Below are 20,298 nucleotides of genomic sequence, written 5' to 3'. Positions count from 1 at the left end.
AGGGGTGAGGCAGGATTACTTATCCTCTGTGTTCCAGTTAAAAATTTTTTTTTTTTTACTTTTTTTTTTTTTTTTTTTTTTTTTGAGACGGAGCCTGTATCTGTCGCCCAGGCTGGAGTGCAGTGGTGCGATCTCGACTCACTGTAACCTCCGCCTCCCGGGTTCACTCCATTCTCCTGCCTAGTAGCTGGGACTACAGGCGCCTGCCACAACGCCCGGCTAATTTTTTGTGTTTTTGGTAGAGACGCGGTTTCACCGGGTTAGCCAGGATGGTCTCGATCTCCTGATCTCGTGATCCGCCTGCCTCGGCCTCCCAAAGTGCTGGGATTACAGGCGTGAGCCACTGCGCCCAGCCGAGTGGACATAAGTTTTAAACTCATTTGGGTGAATACCAAGGAGCAAGACTGTTGGATCATATAGTAAGAGTATGGTTACTTTTGTAAGAAACTGCCAAACTGTCTTCCAAAGCTGCTGTACCATTTTGCATTTCCATCAGCAATCCTCACCATCATTTGGTGTTGTCATTTTTTTAAAAAAATTGTAGCCATCCTAATAGGTATGTAGTGGTAACTCATTGTATTTTGATTTGCAATTCTCTAATGACATATGATGTTGAGTATCTTTTTCTGTGATTATCATCTGTATAACTTCTTTGGTGAGGTATCTGTTCAGGTATTTTGCCCAGTTTTTGTTTTGTTTTGTTTTCTGAGATAGGGTCTCACTCTGATACCCAGGCTGGAATGCACTGGTGTGATCATAGCTCACTGTAACCTCAAACTCCTGAGCTCAGGCAATTCTGCCTCAGCTTCCCAAGTAGCTAGGACTATAGGTGTGAGCCACCATGCCCAGATAACTTTTTTATTTTTTATTTTTTGTAGAGATGGGTTCTCACTATGTTTCCAAGGCTCATCTCAAACTCTTGGTCTCACAAAGCACTGGGAATATATATATAGACACATGTATATATGTGTCTATATATATATGTATATATATGTGTGTGTGTGCATGTGTGTGTATATGTATATATACACATTTTTTTTTTTTTTTTGAGACGCAGTCTCGCTCTGTTGCCCAGGCTAGAGTGCAGTGGCTCGATCTCGGCTCACTGCAACCTCTGCCTCCCAGGTTCAAGTGATTCTCCCAAGTAACTGGGACTATAGGTGCCTGCCACCACACCAGGCTAATTTTTATATTTTTAGTAGAGACGGGGTTTCACCATATTGGCCAGGCTGGTCTCGAACTCCTGACCTTGTGATCTACCCGCCTTGGCCTCCCAAAGTGCTGGGATTACAGGCGTGAGCCACCACGCCCGGCTGCACTGGGAATATTAAAGGCATAAGCCACCTCGCCCAGCCTTTGCCCAGTTTTATTTTTGTTTTGAGACAGGGTCTCTATTACCCAGCTAAGGTGCAGGGCACAAACATGGCTTACTGTAGTCTTAACCTCTGGGTTCACCAGAGCCACTGCACCTGGCCTCAGACTAATATTCTTCTTTTTATTTATTTTTTTTGTTGTTTTTTCTTTTTTTCTTCTTTTGTTGTTTTTATTTTTTTTTTGGTGGGGGGACTAATATTCTTAATGGTACATTTTGTCATGTTTATTTTTAATTTTTATGCATACATAATAGTTGTACATATTTATGGGGTACATGGTATATTTTGATATAAGCATGCAATGTGTAATGATCAAATCAGAGTAATTGGGATATTTATCTCCTCAAACATTTATCATTTATTTGTGTTGGAAACATTCCAACTCCACTCCTAGTTATTCTGAAATATACGGACTGGGTGCGGTGGTTCATGCCTGTAATCCCAGCACTTTGGGAGGCCAAAGCAGGAGTATCATTTGAGCCCAGGGGTCCAAGATCAGCCTGGGCAACCTGGCAAACCCCATCTCTACAAAAAATACAAAAATTAGCTGGGATTGGTGGTGTGTACCTGTAGTCCTAGTTAGGAGGCTGAGGTGGGAGGATTGCTTGAGTCTAGGAGGTTGAGGCTGCAGTAAGCTGAGATTGTACCACTGCACTCCAACCGGGGTGACAGAGCAAGACCTTGTCTCAAAAAAACATTAAAGAAAGGCCGAGCGTGGTGGCTTATGCCTGTAACCCCAGCACTTTGGGAGGCCAAGGTGGGAGGATTGCTTGAGCTCAGGAGTTTGAGACCAGCCTGGACAACATGGCGAAACCCCATCTCTACAAAATACACAAAAATTAGCCAGGCATGGTGGCACAAACCTGTAATTCCTGCTACTCGGGATGCTGAGGCAGGAGAATCGCTTGAACCTGGGAGGCGGAGGTTGCAGTGATTCGAGATTGCGCCATTGAACTCCAGCCTGGGTGACAGAGCAGACTCTGTCTCAAAAAAAAAGAAAAACAAAAAAGGAAATATATACAATAAATTATTTTAACTATAGCCACCCTAGGCCAGATCTAGGCTACCGAACTCTAGATCTTATTCCTTCTATCTAATTGTATTTTTGTACCTATTCACTGTGATCTTTTTTTAAAAGTTTAACATTTTTTTAATTATACTTTCAAGTTCTAGGGTACATGTGCATAATGTGTAGGTTTGTTACATAGGTATACATGTGCCATGTTGGTTTGCTGCACCCATCAACTCGTCATTTACATTAGGTATTTTTCCTAATGCTATCTTTCCTCCAGCCTGCTACCCCTCCGACAGGCCCCGGTGTGTGATGTTCCCCTCCCTGTGTCCATGTGTTCTCATTGTTCAGTTCCCACCTATGAGTGAGACTGTGCAGTGTTTGGTTTTCTGTCCTTATGATAGTTTGCTGAGAATGATGGTTTACAGCTTCATCCATGTCCCTGCAAAGGACCTGAACTCATCCTTTTTTATGACTGCGTAGTATTCCATGGTGAGTTTTGCTATTGCTGCCCAGACTGGAGTGTGATGGCAAGCGATTCTCCTCCCTCAGCCTCCCAACTAGCTGGGATTACAGCCATGCACCACCACGCCTGGCTAGTTTTGTATTTTTTTTAGAGATAGGGTTTCTCTATGTTGGTCAGGCTGGTCTCGAACTCCTGACCTCAGGTGATCTGCCCGCCTAGGCCTCCCAAAGTGCTGGGATTATAGGCGTGAGCCACCGCGCCCAGTGCCACATTTTCTTAATCCAGTCTGTCATTGGTGGACATTTGGGTTGGTTCCAAGTCTTTGCTATTGTGAATTCACTGTGATCTTTATTTCTGTTCTGACAAGTCTTTTTGATAGTCCTTTCCTCAAATTCAGGCTGTATATTTGGAATTATGAAATAATTAAGATGACTTTTACACCCTTTAAATGCCTTAGGGGTTTTCTGTGTTTCCATTGTATTTCAAGGAAACTACAAAGATTTACTACTTCATCTTATAAAAGAAGAGATAATAAAAATAATTAAATTTGCTTGGCATTTTCTAGATTTTAACTAATCCAAAACTTTTGTCAGAGCTATTTTATCTGCCAAACCTAGAATATTTTTTTAAATGGACAATTCAAAAGCTCTATTTTGCTTTTCTTTTTTATTTATTTATTTATTTATTTATTTTTTATAGAGATGGGGGTGCACTATATTGACCAGGCTGGTCTTGAACTCCTGGCCTCAAGTGATCCTCCCATTTTGGCTGACCAAAATGCTGGAGATTACGGGCATGAGCCACCGCACCCAGCTCTATTTTGCTATTTTTTTAGTGAAAATAAGTTTGAGAGACATATTTATATTCATTTATAAAAGTTGACACATTAACTATAGGTCAGGCGTGGTGCCTCAGGCCTGTAACCTCAGCACTTTGGGAGGCCGAGGTGGGCGGATCACCTGAGGTCAGGAGTTGGAAACCAGCCTGGCCAACATGGCAAGACCCTATCTACTAAAAATACAAAAAAATTAGCCTGGCGTTGTGGTGCACGCCTGTAGTTCCAGCTACTCAGGAGGCAGAGGTTGTCCAGTGAGTTGAGATTGCGCCACTGTACTCCAGCCTGGGTGACAAAGCCAGGATCAGTATCAAAAAAAAAAAAGCGGACACATTAACTATCAATTTTTTTTCCCATCTCCTTGTTAAAAGGACCATCCGTGGGGGACCAGGTGGCCCCAGTTATATGCAAGCACGTGTTCTGGCGCTGCTGCAGCCTGACCCCAGGCGCCACACAGAGGCGCGGTGGTGTACAAAGGCAGCGTGTTTTTGGTTTTTTTTTTTGAGACAGAGTTTCGCTCTGTCGCCCAGGCAGGAGTGCAGTGGCACGATCTCGGCTCACGGCAATCTCCACTTCCCGGGTTCAAGCGATTCTCCTGTCTCAGCCTCCAGAGTAGCTGGGATTACAGGCACACACACCACGCCCAGCTAATTTTTGTATTTTTAGTAGAGACGGGGTTTCACCATGTTGGCCAGGATGGTCTCGATCTCTTGACCTCGTGACCAACCTGCCTTGGCCTCCCAAAGTGCTGGGATTACAGGTGGGAGCCACTGTGCCCGGTCAGTAATGTTACTATTAATGTAGGTCTTGACGAGAAGAAGGAATGAGGCCTCTGGAAGTGGTTTATATGCCATTTTGGGAATTTAATAATGTTGCTAGTCTCTCAGATGACCTAATGTTCTGTCAACCCTATGCCTTTTGAAATACAAATCTTCAATTAGCAGTCAGACACAGTGGTTTCCATCCCTTCATGTATAAGTCTCAACCTTGCATTGGAGGTGCCTAGTTTAGAATGCTGTGTTAGAAAGTGCCCTTTCCAGTGGAACTGGCAAATGAAATTGTATAGACAAGATTGTCTGCTATACTTGCTGAACAAAAAAAACCTCTAACTCATTTGCTACAATCATGCTGGACAATAGAATCACTTTAGGTTATTTACTGACTAAACAAGGTGCTGCTTAATACCAACTACTAATAGCTGTTGCATTTGGAGAAGCGCTTCAGACTAAATCAAGAGATCTCAGTGTAAAATCCAAGAATAGGCTGGGCACGGTGCTTCATGCCTATAATCTCAGCACTTTGGTAGGCCGAGGTGGGAGGATTGCTTGAGCCCAGGAGTTCCAGACCAAGCTGGGCAATGTAGTGAGACCCTGTCTCTACAAAAAATAAAAATTAGCTGGGCATGGTGGTACAATGCCTGTAGTCCCAGCTACTCAGGAGGCTGCAGTGGGAAGATTAAATGAAATTAAAATCCAAGAACTAAGCCAATTCAAGTCAAGGTGGGGAAAACCAATCTGTGGAATCTTTTTTTCTTTTCTTTCTTTTTTCTTTTTTTGAGGCAGGGTCTCTCTCTGTCACCCAGGCTGGAGTGCAGTGGTGCAACCATGGCTCACTGCAGCCTGGACCTCCCAGGCTTAAGCAATCCTCCTGCCTCAGCCTCCCAAGTAGCCGGCACTGCAGGTGTGCAACACCATGCCCAGCTAATTTTTCAACTTTTTGTGGAGAGGGGTTCTCACCATGCTGCCCAGACTAATCTGTGGAATCTTTTAGCGGGATTTGGGCTTTTGCTGATTTAGGGTGTACCATAAACATTATTTAACTTGTTGCTAATGGTTGCTGTTGTCAAGTTATTGTTAGCAGGTTTTTTTTTTTTGAGATGGAGTCTTGCTCTGTCTCCCAGGCTGGAGTGCAGTGGGGTGATCTCGGCTCACTGCGAGCTCCGTCTCCCGGGTTCATGCCATTCTCCTGCCTCAGCCTCCCGGGTAGCTGGGACTGTAGGAGCATGCCACCATGCCTGGCTGATTTTTTTATTTTTCGTAGAAATTGGTTTTCACCATGTTGGCCAGGCTGGTCTCAAACTCCTGACCTCGTGATCCACCTGCCTCACCTCCCAAAGTGCTAGGATTACAGGTATGAGCCACTGCTCCTGGGCTCAATATTTTATTTTATATTATTATTTTATTTTATTTTATTTTTATTTTATTTTATTTTATTTTTGAGACAGAGTTTTGCTGTTATCTGGGCTGAAGTGCAGTGGCACGATCTCAGCTGACTACAACTTCTGCCTCCTGGGTTCAAGTGATTCTCCTGCCTCAGCTTCCTAAGTAGCTGGGATTGCAGGCATGCACCATCATGCTTGGCTAATTTTTGTATGTTTAGTAGAGACAGAGTTTTGCTTTGTTGGACAGACTGGTCTCACACGCCTGACCTCAGGTGATCCGCCTGCCTCAGCCTCCCAAAGTGTTGGGATTACAGGCGTGAGCCACCATGCCTGGCCCTAATCAATATTTTAATGCCTTGGGATAGGAGGAGGAACAAGATGGCTGAATAGAAGCCTCCACCTATTGTCCTCCCTGAAGGAACACCAAATTTGTCAACTGTCTACACAAAAGAACACCTTCATAAGAACCAAAAATCAGCTTAGGTACCAGCTTAGCCACAGTAGGGAAGAGCACTGAGTGGGCTTTTGGGGTACTTGATTCCAGGCCTTGGCTCTTGAACAGCATTTTTGGACCTATCCCGGGCCAGAGGGGAACCCACTACCCTAAAGTGTGAGTGCCAGGCCTGACAGCGTTCACCACAAGCTGATTGAAGAGTCCTTGGGCCTTAAGTGCACTTCGTCAGTGCCCTGGCAGTACTCTCTGTGGGCCTGTGGTGGTGGACATGGGGAGAGACTCCTCTGCCCTGGGAAAGGGAGGGAAGAGTGGGAAGAGCTTTGTTTTGTGGTTTCAGTGCCAGCCTAGCTGCAGTAGAATAAAGCACCAGGTAGATTTCGAAGGTTTCCAACTCCAGGCCCTGCTACCAGACAACATCTCTGGACCTGCCTGGGGCCTGGGGTAACTCATTGCCCTGAAGGGAAGGACACAAGCCTGGCTGGCTTCACCACCTGCTGATTGTAGAGCCCTCGGGCCTTGAGCAAACATGGGCGGAAATCAGGTAGTGGGCTGCAGGCAGGCTTTGGGCAAGACCCAGTATTGTGCTGGCTTCCGATGTGACCCAGAGCAGTCCTAGTGGTGGTGGCCACAGGGGTGCTTGTGCCACCTATTCCCCCAACTCCAGGTAGCTCAGCAGAGAGACAGACAGAGAGAGAGAGAGACCATTTATTTGGGAGAAAGTAAGGAAAGAGAACAAGAATCTGCTCCTGGTAATGCAGAGAATTCTTCTGGATTTTAACCAAGACCACCAAGGTGGTACCTTCATGAATCTGCAAGATCTGCAGCATTACTGGGCTTGGGGTGTCCTCTAATGCAGATATGGTTGCAGTAACCAAAAACTTAGATCACAACACCCAAGGCCCTTTGGGAAGCCTTTCCAAAGAGGATGGGTACAAACAAGCCCAGACTGTGAAGACTATAAAAAATACCTAAGTCTTCAATACACAGGCACTGACAAACATCCACAAGCTTCTAGACCATTTAGGAAAACATACCCTCACCAAATTAACTAAATAAGGCACCAGGGGCCAGTCCGAGAGAGACAGATAAGTGACCTTTCAGACAGAATGCAAAGTAGCTGTTTTGAGGAAATTGAAAGAAACTCAAGATAACACAGAGAAATAATTCATAATCCTATTAGATAAATTTATTTATTTTTATTTTTTGGAGACAGAGTCTCTCTCTCTATCCCCCAGGCTAGAGTGCAGTGGCGTGATCTCGGCTCACTGCAACCTCCTCCTCCTGGGTTAAAGTGATTCTCATGCCTCAGGCTCCCACCAAGCAGCTGGAATTGCAGGCACATGCCACCACGCCTGGCTAATTTTTGTATTTTTGGTAGAAACAGGGTTTTGCCATGTTGGCCAGGCTGGTCTTAAACTCCTGACCTCAGGTGATCTGCCGCCTGCCTCAGCCTCCCAAATTGCTGGGATTACAGGTGTGAACCACCGTGCCTGGCCCTATTGGATACGTTTAACAAAGAGATTGAAATAATTAAAAAGAACCAAGCAGAAATTCTGGAGTTGAAAAATGCAATTGACATACTTAAGAATGTGTCTGAGTTGCTTAGCAGCAGAATTGATCAAGCAGAAGAAAGAATTAGTGAGATTGAGGACAGGCTATTTGAAAATACACAGGCTGGGTGCAGTGGCTCCTGCCTGTAATCCCAGCACTTTGGGAGGCCAAAGTGGGTGGATTATGAGGTCAGGAGATCGAGACCTTCCTGGCTAACACAGTGAAGCCCCGCCTCTACTAAAAAAATACAAAAAAATTAGCCGGGCATAGTGGCGGGCACCTGTAGTCCCAGCTACTTGGGAGGCTGAGGCAGGAGAATGGCGTGAACCCGGGAGGTGGAGTTTGCAGTGAGCTGAGATCGCGCCACTGCACTCCAGCCTGGGTGACAGAGTGGGACTCCATTTCAAAAAAAAAAAGCAAGAAAGAAAGAAAGAAAGAAAAAAAAGACACAGTCAGAGGAGACAAAAGAGAAAGGAATTTTAAAAAGTAAAGCATGCCTACAAGATCTAGAAGACAGCCTCAAAAGGGCAAATCTAAGAGTTTTTGGCCTTAGGAGGGAGAGAGAGAGAGAGAGAGAGAGAGATAGGAGTGGAAAGGTTGTTCAAAGGGATAACAGAGAACTTCCCAAACCTAGAGAAAGATATCAGTATTCAAGTATAAGAAGATTGTAAGGCTGGGAGCGGTGGCTTACGCCTGTAATCCCAGGACTTTGGGAGGCTGAGGTGGGCAGATCACCTAAGGTCAGGAGTTCGAGACCAGCCTGGCCAACATGGTGAAACCCTGTCTCTACTAAAAATACAAAAATTAGCTGGGCCTGGTGGCAGGGGCCTGTAATCACAGCTATTCGGGAGGCTGAGGCAGGAGAATCACTTGAACCTGGGAGGCAGAGGTTGCAGTGAGCCGCGATCACGCCATTGCAGTCCAGCCTGGGGGACAAGAATAAGACTTTGTCTCAAAAAAAAAAAAAAAAAAAAAAAGAAAATTGTAGAAAAGAGAAAAAAAGAAAAGAAAAAAGAAAAAAACCCCAAAAACAAAACAAAGAGGAAGGTTGTAGAACACCAAGAATTTAACTCAAAGAGGAATACCTCAAGGCATTTAATAAACTCTCAAAGGTCAAGGATAAAGAAAGAATCCTAAAAGTAGCAAGAGAAAAGAAACAAATATTAATAACATACAATGGAGCTCCAATTCATCTGGCAGCAGAATTTTCAGTGGAAACTTCATAGGTCAGGAGAGAGTGGCATGACATATTTAAGTGCAGAAGGAAAAATCCTTTTACCCTAGAAATAGTATATCCAGCAAAATACATCCTTCAAACATGAAAGAGAAATAGCCTTTCCCAAATAAACAAAAGCTGAGGGATTTTGTCAACACCACACCTGTCCTACAAGAAATGCTAAAGGGAATTCTTCAGTCTAAAAGAAAAAGATGTTAATGAGCAACAAGATATCATCTGAAGGAACTGGGCACAGTGGCTCATGCCTGTAATCCCAGCACTGTGAGAGGCTGAAGAGGGAGAATCTCTCGAGCTCAAGAGTTTGAGACCAGCCTGGGCAACACAGTGAGATCTCGTCTGTACAAAAAAGTTAAAAGAGTTAGCTGAGCGTGGTGGCACATGCCTGTAGTCCCAGCTATTTGGGAGACTGAGATGGGAAGAATGCTTGAACCTGAGAGTTCAAGGCCGCAGTGAGCTAGGATCGTGCCACTGCTCTACAGCGTGGGCAACAAAGCAAGACCCTGTCTCAGCAATAGCAACAACAACAACAAAAATCATCTGAAGTTACAAAACTCACTGGTAATAGTAAGTACACAGAAAAATACAGAATAACATAACACTGCAATTGTGGTGTATAAACTACTCATTTCTAAAGTAGAAAGATGAAAAGATAGACTGATCAAAAATAATAACTGCAACTACTTTTCAAGACGTAGTACAGTAAGATATGCCTAGAAATAGCGAAAAGTTAAAAAGTGGGGAGACAGAGCTAAAGTATAGAGTTTTCATTAGTTTTCTTTTACTTTTTTTTTTTTTTGAGACGGAGTCTCACTCTGTTGCCTAGGCTGGAGTATAGTGGTGTGATCTTGGCTGACTGGAACCTCCACCTGTCGAGTTCACACCATTCTCCTGCCTCAGCCTCCTGAGTAGCTGAGACTACAGGTGCCTGCCACCATGCCCAGCTAATTTTTTATATTTTTAGTAGAGATGGGGTTTCTCTTTGTTAGCTAGGATGGTCTCAATCTCCTGACAGTGTGATCCACCTGCCTTGACCTCCCAAAGTGCTGGGATTACAGGCGTTAGCCACCGTGCCCGGCCCTAGTTTTCTTTTTGCTTGTTAGTTTGTTTATGTTCTGTGTTATAATCAGTTTAAAATAATGGGTTTTTAAGGTATTATTAACATGCCTCATGCTAACCTCAAATCTAAAAATATACAACACAAACACGAAAAGTAAAAAGCAAGAAAATCAACATATGACTAGAGAAAATCACCTTTACTAAAAGGAAGACAGGAAGGAAGAAGGAAGAAAAGACCACAAAAGATTCAGAAAACAAATAACAAAATGGAGGAATAAGTTCTTATGTACAAATAACATTGAATGCAAATGGACTAGACTCTCCAATCAAGACACAGAGTGGCTGAATGGATTAAAAAAAAAAAGACCCAAAGATCTGTTGCCTACAAGAAACACAATTCACCTATAAAGACACCCACAGACCAAAAATAAATGGAGGGAGAAAGATATTCCATGCCAATGGAAACCAAGAAAGAGTAGGGGTGGCTATACTAATATCAGACATAACAGATTTCAAGGCAAAAACTATGAAAAGACAAAGGGCCAGGCACGGTGGCTCACGCCTGTAATCCCAACACTTTTGGAGGCCAAGGTGGGTGGATCACCTGAGGTCAGGAGTTTGAGACCAGCCTGGGCAACATGGCAAAATCCCATCTCTATTAAAAAAAATGCAAAAATTAGCCAGACCTGGCGGTGCGTGCCTGTAATCCTAGCTACTCAGGAGGCTGAGGCAGGAGAATCACTTGAACCTGGGAGGCAGAGGTTTCAGTGAGCTGAGATTGCACCACTGGACTCCAGCCTGAACAACAGAGTGAGACTCTGTCTCAAAAAAAATAAAATAAATTAAAATAAAAATAATAAAAAGAGACAAAGAAGGTCATTATATAATGATAAAGGAGCCAATTTGACAAATGATATAATAATTGTAAATATATATGTACCGAACACTGGAGCATCCAGATATATATATAAAGCAAATGTTATTGGAACTGAAAAGAGAGATAGACCCCAATACAATAGTAGCTGGAAACATCAACACTCCACTTTCAGCATTAGACAGATCGTCCAGACAAAACACAACAAAGAAACTTTGGACTGAATCTACACCATAGACAGTGGACCTAATAATATTTACCTAACATTTCATCTAACAGCTGCAGAATATACATTCTTCTCCTCAGCACATGTATCTTTTCAAGGACAGACCATATACGTTAGGCCACGAAACAAATCTTGAAACATTCAAAAAATTCAAATAATATCAAGTATCTTCTCTGACCACGCTGGAGTAAAACTAGAAATCAATAATAAGGATTTTTGGAAACTATACAAATACATGAAAATTAAGCAATATTGCTGGGCGCGGTGGCTCATGCCTATAATCCCAGCAATTTGGGAGGTCAAGGCAGGTGGATCACCTGAGGTCAGGAGTTCGAGACCAGCCTGGCCAACATGGTGAAACCCTGTCTCTACCAAAAATACAAAAATTAGCCTGGCATGGTGGCGGGCACCTGTAATCCCAGCTGCTTGGGAGGCTGAGGTATAAGAATTGCTTGAACCCAGGAGGCGGAGGTTGCACTGAGCTGAGACTGCACCATTGTACTCCAGCCTGGGCAACAAGAGCAAAACTCTGTCTCAAAAAAATAAAAAATAAAAATAAAGTTAAGCAATATGCTCCTAAATGACCAGTGGGTCAATGAAGATATTAAGAAAGAAATTGAGAAATTTCTTGAAAGAAATGATAGTGGAAACACAACATACCAAAACCAATTGGATACAGCAAAAGCAGTACTAAGAGGAATGTTTGCAGCTGTAAGTACCTGTATCAAAAAAGAAGAAAAGGCCGGGTGCAGTGGCTCACGCCTGTAATCCCAGCACTTTGGGAGGCTGAGGAGGGCGGATCATGAGGTCAGGAGATTGAGACCATCCTGGCCAACATGATGAAACCCTGTCTCCACTAAAAATACAAAAATTAACTGGATGTGGCAGTGCGTGCTTGTAATCCCAGCTACTTGGGAGACTGAGGCAGGAGAATCACTTGAACCCAGGGGGTGGAGGTTGCACTGAGATGAGATTGCACCACTGTATTCCAACCTGGCAACAGAGTTAGACTCTGTCCCAGAAAACAAAAACAAAAACAAAAAACAAGAAAAGAAGAAAAACTTCAAATAAATGACCTAATAATGAAGCTTAAAGAACTAGAAAAGCAAGAGGAAACCAAACCCAAAGTTAGTAGAAGAAAAGAACCAATAAAGATCAGAGCAGAAATAAATGAAGTTGAAACCAAGAAAATACAAAAGATCAATGAAGCAAAAGTTGTTTTTTTAACAGATAAAGAAAAACGAAAAACCATTAGCCAGCCTACGAAAAAAAGACGGAAGACCCAAATAAATAAAATCAGAGATGAAAAAGGAGACATTACAACCAATACTGCAGAAATTCAAAGGACCATTAGAGCAACTATATACCAGTAAATTGGAAAATCTAGAAGAAATGGATAAATTCCTAGATACTCATGCAACCTACCAAAATTGAACCATGAAGAAATTCAAAACCTGAAGAGACTAATAAGAAGTAACGAGGCCGGGCGGGGTGGCTCAAGCCTGTAATCCCAGCACTTTGGGAGGCCGAGACGGGCAGATCACAAGGTCAGGAGATCAAGACCATCCTGGCTAACACGGTGAAACCCCGTCTCTACTGAAAAATACAAAAAACTAGCCGGGCGAGGTGGCGGGCGCCTATAGTCCCAGCTACTCGGGAGGCTGAGGCAGGAGAATGGCAGGAACCCAGGAGGCGGAGCTTGCAGTGAGCTGAGATCCGGCCACAGCACTCCAGCCTGGGCGACAGAGCGAGACTCCGTCTCAAAAAAAAAAAAAAAAAAAGGCCGGGCGCGGTGGCTCAAGCCTGTAATCCCAGCACTTTGGGAGGCCGAGGCGGGTAGGTTGAGGCAGGAGAACTGCTTGAACCCAGGAGGCCAAGGTTGCAGTGAGCTGAGAGCGTGCCATTGCACTCCAGCTTAGGCAACAAGTGCGAAACTCCATCTCAAAAAAAAAAAAAAAAAAGCTATATATGACAGACGCACAGCTGGTATCATACTGAATGGGGAAAAACTGAAAGCCTTTCCTTAGATCTGGAACACACCAAGGATTTCCACTTTCACCACTGTTATTCAACATAGTACTGAAAGTCCTAGGCACAACAATCAGACAAGAGAGAGAAATAAAAAGCATTCAAATTGGAAAGGGAGAAGTTGAATTATTGTTGTTTGTAGATGATATGATCTTATATTTGGAAAAACCTAAAGACTCCACCAAAAAACTATTGAACTGATCAATAAATTCAGTAAAGCTGCAGGATACAAAAATATCGTATGAGGCCAGGCATGGTAGCTCACACTGTAATCCTAGCAATTTGGGGAGGCTAAGACTGGAGGATTGCATGAGTCCAGGAGTTTGAGACCAGCCTGGCCAACATGGAGAAACTCCTGTCTTTTATAAAAATTAAAAAAAAATATATCATACAAAAATCGGTAGGTTTTTTTTTGGTTTTTTTGTTTTTTTTTTTGAGACAGCGTCTCACTGTATCATTCAGGGTGGAGTGCAGTGGCATAATCTTGGCTCATTACAACCTCTGTCTCCTGGGTTAAACTGATTCTTGTGCCTCAGCCTCCTGAATAGCTGGGGTTACAGGTGTGTGCCACCACACCTGGCTAATTGTTGTATTTTTAGTAGAGGCTGGGTTTGACCATGTTGGCCAGGTTGGTCTCAAACTCCTGACCTCAGGTGATTCTCCCACCTTGGCCTCCCAAAGTGCTGGAATTATAGGCGTGAGCCACTGAGCCCAGCCTTTTTTTTTTTTTTTTTTTTTTTTTTTTTTTTTGAGACTGAGTCTGGCTCTGTCCCCCAGGCTGGAGTGCGGTGGCCGGATCTCAGCTCACTGCAAGCTCCGCCTCCCGGGTTCACGCCATTCTCCTGCCTCAGCCTCCCGAGTAGCTGGGACCACAGGCGCCCGCCACTTCGCCCAGCTATTTTTTTTTTGTATTTTTTAGTAGAGACGGGGTTTCACGGTGTTCGCCAGGATGGTCTCGATCTCCTGACCTCGTGATCCGCCCGTCTCGGCCTCCCAAAGTGCTGGGATTACAGGCTTGAGCCACCGCGCCCGGCCTTTTTTTTTTTTTTTTTTTGAGACAGAGTCTTGCTTTGTTCCCCAGGCTGAAGTGCAGTTTCCCAATCTCAGCTCATGGCAGCTTCTGCCTCCTGGGTTCAAAAAATTCTCCTGCCTCAGTCTCCCAAGTACCTGGGACTACAGATAAGCATGGCCAGCTAATTGTTGTATTTTTAGTAGAGACAAGGTTTCACCATGTTGGCTAGTCTGGTCTCGAACTCCTGGCCTCATGTGATCTGCTTGCCTTGGCCTCCCAAAGTGCTAGAAGTACAGGTATGAGCCTCTGAACCCAGCTGAAAATCAGTAGTATTTTTATATGCCAACAGCAAACTATCTGAAAAAGAAATTGAGAACATAATTCCATTCACATTAGCTACAAATGAAATTCAAAACCTAGAAATTAACCAAAGAAGTGAAAGATCTCTACAACGAAAACTATAATCATTGGTGAAAGAAATTGAAGAAGACACAAAAAAATGGAAAAATATTTCATGTTCATGGATTGGAAGAATCAATATTGTTAAAATGCCCATACAACCTAAAACAATCTACAGATTCAGTGCAATCCCTATCAATATACCAATGACATTCTTCACAGAATAGAAAAAAATGAATCCTAAAATTTATGTGGAATCACAAAACACTCAGAATAGCCAAAGCTATTGTGAGCAAAAAGAACAAAAGTGGAAGAATCACACTACCTGACTTCAAATTATACTACAGAGCTACAATAACCAAAACAGCATGGCATGGGCATAAAACAGACACATAGACCAATGAACAGAATAGAGAACCCAGAAACAAATCCATACATGTACAGTGAACTTATATTCAACAGAGGTGCCAATAACATACAATGGGGAAAGACAGTCTCTGCAATAAATGGTGCTAGGAAAGCTGGATATCCATATGCATAAGAATGAAACTAGATCCTTATCTCTTGCCATCTATGAAAATCAAATAAAAATGTATTAAGCATTTAAATCCAAGACTTCTAAACTATGAAACTACTAAAAGAACACACTGGGGAAACTCTCTAGGATCATTGGACTGGGCAGAGCTCTTGAGTAACATACCATAAACACAGGCAGCCAAAGCCAAAATGTACAAGTAGGATTATATCAAGTTAAAAAGCTTCTGCCGAGCAAAGGAAACAATGTTGTAGAGAAACCCACAGAATGGGAGAAGATATTTGCAAACTATCCATTTGACAAACGATTAATAACCAGAATATGTAAGGAGCTCAAACAACTCTATAGTAAAAAATCTAATAATCTGATTTAAAAATGGGCAAAAGAGCTGAATAGACATTTCTCAAAAGACATACAAATGGCAAACACATTTATGAAAGGAGTTCAACAGCATTGAGCATCAGAGAAATGCAAATCAAAACTGCAATGAGATATCATCTCACTTCAGTTAAAATGACTTATATTGGCCAGGTTCATGCCTGTAATCCCAGCACTTGGGGAGGCTGAGGCAGGCGGATCACTTGAGTTCAGGAGATCGAGACCAGCCTGGCCAACATGTCAAAACCTTGTCTCTACTAATAATACAAAAATTAGCCAGGCATGGTTGCACGCCCCTGTAATCCCAGCTACTTGAGAGGCTGAGGCAGGAGAATTGCTGGAACCCAGGAGTCGGTGACTGCAGTGAGCTGAGATCATGCCACTGCACTCCAGCTTAGGTGACAGAGTGAGACTCTGTCTCAAAAAAATAAATAAATAAATAAAATAAAAAGGCTTATAGCCAGAAGACAGGCAATAACAAACACTGGCGAGGATGTGGAGAAAAGGGAACCCTTGTCCACTGTAGATGTGAATGTAAATTAGCACAACCACTATGGAGAACAATTTGGAGGTTCATCAAAAAACTAAAAATAGAGCTCCCATATAATCCAGCAATTCCCCTGCTAGGTATATACCCAAAAGAAAGACTGTTAGTATGTTGAAGAAATATCTGCACTCTCATGTTTATTGTAGTACTATTTACAATAACCAAGATTTGGAAGCAACATAAGTGTCCATCAACAGACCCAGAGAGCAATCAGTGAAGCCTGAAGTAGAATGACAAGGACAGTAGGCTCTAAGAGGGACATCTCCAAGCAAAAAAATAAATAAATAAAATTGGTAGCTGATGTATTGGAACAGACTGAGAAGAAATTTATAAAACTAGTCAAATGATAAAAAACAAGGCCATGGCTGGGTGCTGTGGCTCATGCCTGTAATCCTAGCACTTTGGGAGGCCCAGGCGGGTGGATCACGAGGTCAGGAGATCGAGACCATCCTGGCTAACACGGTGAAAACCCGTCTCTACTAAAAATACAAAAATTAGCTGGATGTGGTGGCACATGATTGTATTCCTAGCTACTCGGGAGGCTGAGGCAGGATAATCGCTTGAACCCAGGAGACTGAGGTTGCAGTGAGCTGGGATCACGCCACTGCACTCCAGCCTGGCAACAGAGTGAGACTCTGTTTCAAAGAAAAAAACAAAAAAACCAAACCCGAAAACAAACAAACAAACAAAAAAGGCCATATTAAACCTGGAGCAAACTAGAAGTTAATATGGTAAATGGAAATATAATCATAATATGGTACACAGGGCATTGTGGCAATTTATAGTCATAATATTGGAAACACTGAATATTGGTTTAACAAAAGGTTATGATTTACATAAGAGACATGCAAATTAAAACCAAATGGAGATACTGTCTCACACTAGTCAGAATGGCTACTATTAAAAAGTCAAAAAATAATAGCTGTTGGCAAGGATGCAGAGAAAATCGAATGCTTACACACTGTTGATAGGAATGTAAATTTGTTAAATCCTGTGGAAAACAGTATGGAGATTTCTCAAATAACTAAAAATAAAACTATCATTCTACCCTGGAATCCTACTACTGGGTTTCTACCCAAAGGAACAGAAGTTGTTTTATCAAAAAGATGCCTGGCTTGGCTGGGCGAGGTGGCTCACTCCTATAGTCCCAGCACTTCGGGAGGCTGAGGTGGGTGGATCACTTGAGGTCAGGAGTTCGAGACTAGCCTGGCCAACATGGTGAAACCTCGTCTCTACTAAAAATAAAAAAATTAGCTGGATGTGGTGGCTCACGCCCGTAATCCCAGCTCTTTGGGAGGCTGAGGCAGGAGAATCGCTTGAACCTGGGAGGTGGAGTTTGCAGTGAGCTGAGATTACGCCATAGCATTCCAGCCTGGGCAACAGAGCGAGACTCTGTCTCCAAAAAAAAAAAAAAAAAAAAAAAAGACACCTGGTTCATGCCTGTAATTGCAGCCCTTTGGGAGGGCGAGGTGAGCAGATCATTTGAGGTCAGGAGTTGGAGACCAGCCTGACCAACATGGTGAAACCCCGTCTCTACTAAAAATACCAAAAAAAAAAAAAAAAAATTAGCCAGGCATGGTGGTGCATGCCTGTAATTCCAGCTGCTTAGGAAGCTGAGGCAGGAGAATCTCTTTAACCTGAGAGGCAGAGGTTGCTGTGAGCCGAGATCACGCCACTGCATTACAGCCTGCATGACAGAGTGAGACTCTGTCTCAAAAAAAACCAACAAACAAAAAACTTAAAAAAAGAAGACACCTGAACTCATATGTTTATCACAGTACTGTTTACTATAGCAAAGTCATGGAATCAATCTAGGTGCCCATCAATGGTGGATTGAATAAAGAAAATGTGGTACATATATACCATTAAATACCATGCAGCCATAAAGAAGAAGAATAATATCCTTTGCAGCAACATGGATGGAGTTGAAGGCCATTATCCTAAGTGATCTAATGCAAGAATAGAAAACAAAATACTGCATGTCCTCACTTCTAAGTGGGAGCTAAACAATGAATACATGTAAATGTAAAGAAAAACAGACACTGGGGATCATTAGATGGGGAGGGAGTGGGATGTGGGCTGAAGAACCACCTGTTGGGCACTATCCTTACTGCCTGAGTGATGGGATAGTTGGGACCCCAAGCCTCAGCATCACACAATTTACCCATGTAACCAACCTGCACATGTACTCTTTCATCTATTATAAAAGTTGAAAGTTTTAAAAATTCAGGTTTTAGATGCTGTCTGTAATGATCAGGGAGGTTATACAATAAAAAGTCCTCCCCCACAAAGGAAAACATATTAAAAGTTACAGTGGCTTATGCCTATAATCCCACACTTTAGGAGGCTGAGGTAGGAGGATGGCTTGAGGCCAGGAGTTCCAGACCAGCCTGGGCAACATAGTGAGACCCTGTCTCTGTTTTAATCAAAAAAAGAAAAAAATTTCTCGAGTATCATTTAAGAATATTCTGTGGGCTGGAAGCAGTGGCCCATGCCTGTAATCCTAGCACTTTGGGAGGCCAAGGTAGGGGGATCACTCGAGCTCAGGAGTTCAAGACCAGCCTGGGCAACACAGTGAAACCCGGTCTGTACTAAAAATACAAAAAATTAGCTGAGTGTGGTGGCGGGTACCTGTAATCCCAGCTACTTGGGAGGCTGAGGCAGGAGAATTGCTTGAACCTGGGAGGCAGAGGTTGCAGTGAGCCAAGATCGTGCCACTACACTCCAGCCTGGGTGACAGAGCAAGACTCTGTCTTTTTTTTTTTTTTTTTTTAATAGAGTTGGAGATCTCAGTATGTTGCCTAGGCTGGTCTTGAACTCCTAGAAACAAGGGATCCTCCTTTCTCAGTCTTCCAAAATGTTGGGATTAAAGGCATGAGCCACCAAGTTTGGCCAAGAATCTCTAAATCTTTAAAGAAAAAAACAAGTAACAGAATATCGTATTGAGGCATGAAGTTTCAAGACACATAAGACCCTACTCCCATCCCAGTGTACGCATGTGTGTGGGCATGGAGAATGTGCAAATTGGCTTAGAGGTAAGAGTGTTTTGGAATCAGCACTTGAGAAGGTAGTGAAAACGGTTTTTGTTATATTTAGAATGTGGTCTGTAGGTATTTAAATTTTTCTTGAATTGATTCTTACGCAAAAAAGCCTCCTTTGCATGGAGGCTCTGTTTATTGTGATTAATTATAGTACTCCAGCAAGGGGAACTTGTTTCTCTTTCTACAGAGACTGCTCTGGGACATAAGTTATGTCCCTTGGGGTGAAGTATTTCACAAGTAAATATCTTACATATTTGAGAAATCTTCCATTACAAGGCTTAAGTTTAATCCTCGTAGGGCCTTCAATTTTCTTAGTTAAGTGATGGCAAGAAGATAGAGGCAGCTAAAAGGAAATGAAGAGAGAAGGCAAATAATAAAAGAGAAGGTCTGAAAGAAAAGTGGCAGAGATTGAGGGCCTTCTACTGGACCTGGAAATTGAAGTAAGGGTTCTCTTCCACAGTCAGCTCCTAGTGTATCTGATGCTACTCTGTTTGCACAGTGAGTTGTCTTCCTGGAAGGCACGGTAGCCTGAGGTTCCAAGGCTGGGGCTGAGTAACCTGGGATTCAGTAACAGAGGAGACTTGCAAGCACAATTTATTTATTTATTTATTTATTTTTGAGATGGAGTCTGGCTCTGTCTCCCAGGCTGGAGTGCAGTGGCCGGATCTCGGCTCACTGCAAGCTCCGCCTCCCGGGTTTACGCCATTCTCCTGCCTCAGCCTCCCGAGTAGCTGGGACTACAGGCGCCCGCCACCTCGCCCGGCTAGTTTTTTGTATTTTTTAGTAGAGACGGGGTTTCACCGTGTTCGCCAGGATGGTCTCGATCTCCTGACCTCGTGATCCGCCCGTCTCGGCCTCCCAAAGTGCTGAGATTACAGGCGTGAGCCACCGCGCCCGGCCGCAAGCACAATTTAATAGCCTTACACTGGTGCTCACCTGTGCTTTACAATCTGCTATTTGGTGGGGTCAAGGGTGGGAAGAGGTGAATGGCACCACTGATCCAAAAACTAGTGTGCATAGTTGAGGAATTTGAAGCTCTGAGTTTAAGTTGAATTGCTATGGAGCTAGGATATGGTTGAGCCAATCTTCATAATCATAGCTTAATCCATTGTT

The 20,298-nt window shown here is 43.2% G+C and overlaps 1 long non-coding RNA gene and 1 other non-coding gene across 2 annotated transcripts in view; one reads left to right on the top strand and one right to left on the bottom strand.

The window, feature by feature from the left end:
• Positions 1–20,298, top strand: part of LOC116274906 — a 34,035-nt gene that overhangs the window by 1,183 nt on the left and 12,554 nt on the right. The window lies entirely within an intron of this gene.
• On the bottom strand, positions 4,040–4,170 carry LOC116275151. Its single transcript, XR_004184108.1, has one exon. It is a non-coding gene; the product is annotated as a small nucleolar RNA SNORA76 (small nucleolar RNA).

The sequence above is a fragment of the Papio anubis genome, chromosome 5 (genome assembly GCF_008728515.1).
Source record: "Papio anubis isolate 15944 chromosome 5, Panubis1.0, whole genome shotgun sequence".
NCBI lineage: Eukaryota > Metazoa > Chordata > Mammalia > Primates > Cercopithecidae > Papio > Papio anubis.
The sequence above is the reverse complement of the archived record's forward strand: the minus strand, read 5'-3'. Positions and strand labels throughout refer to the sequence as shown.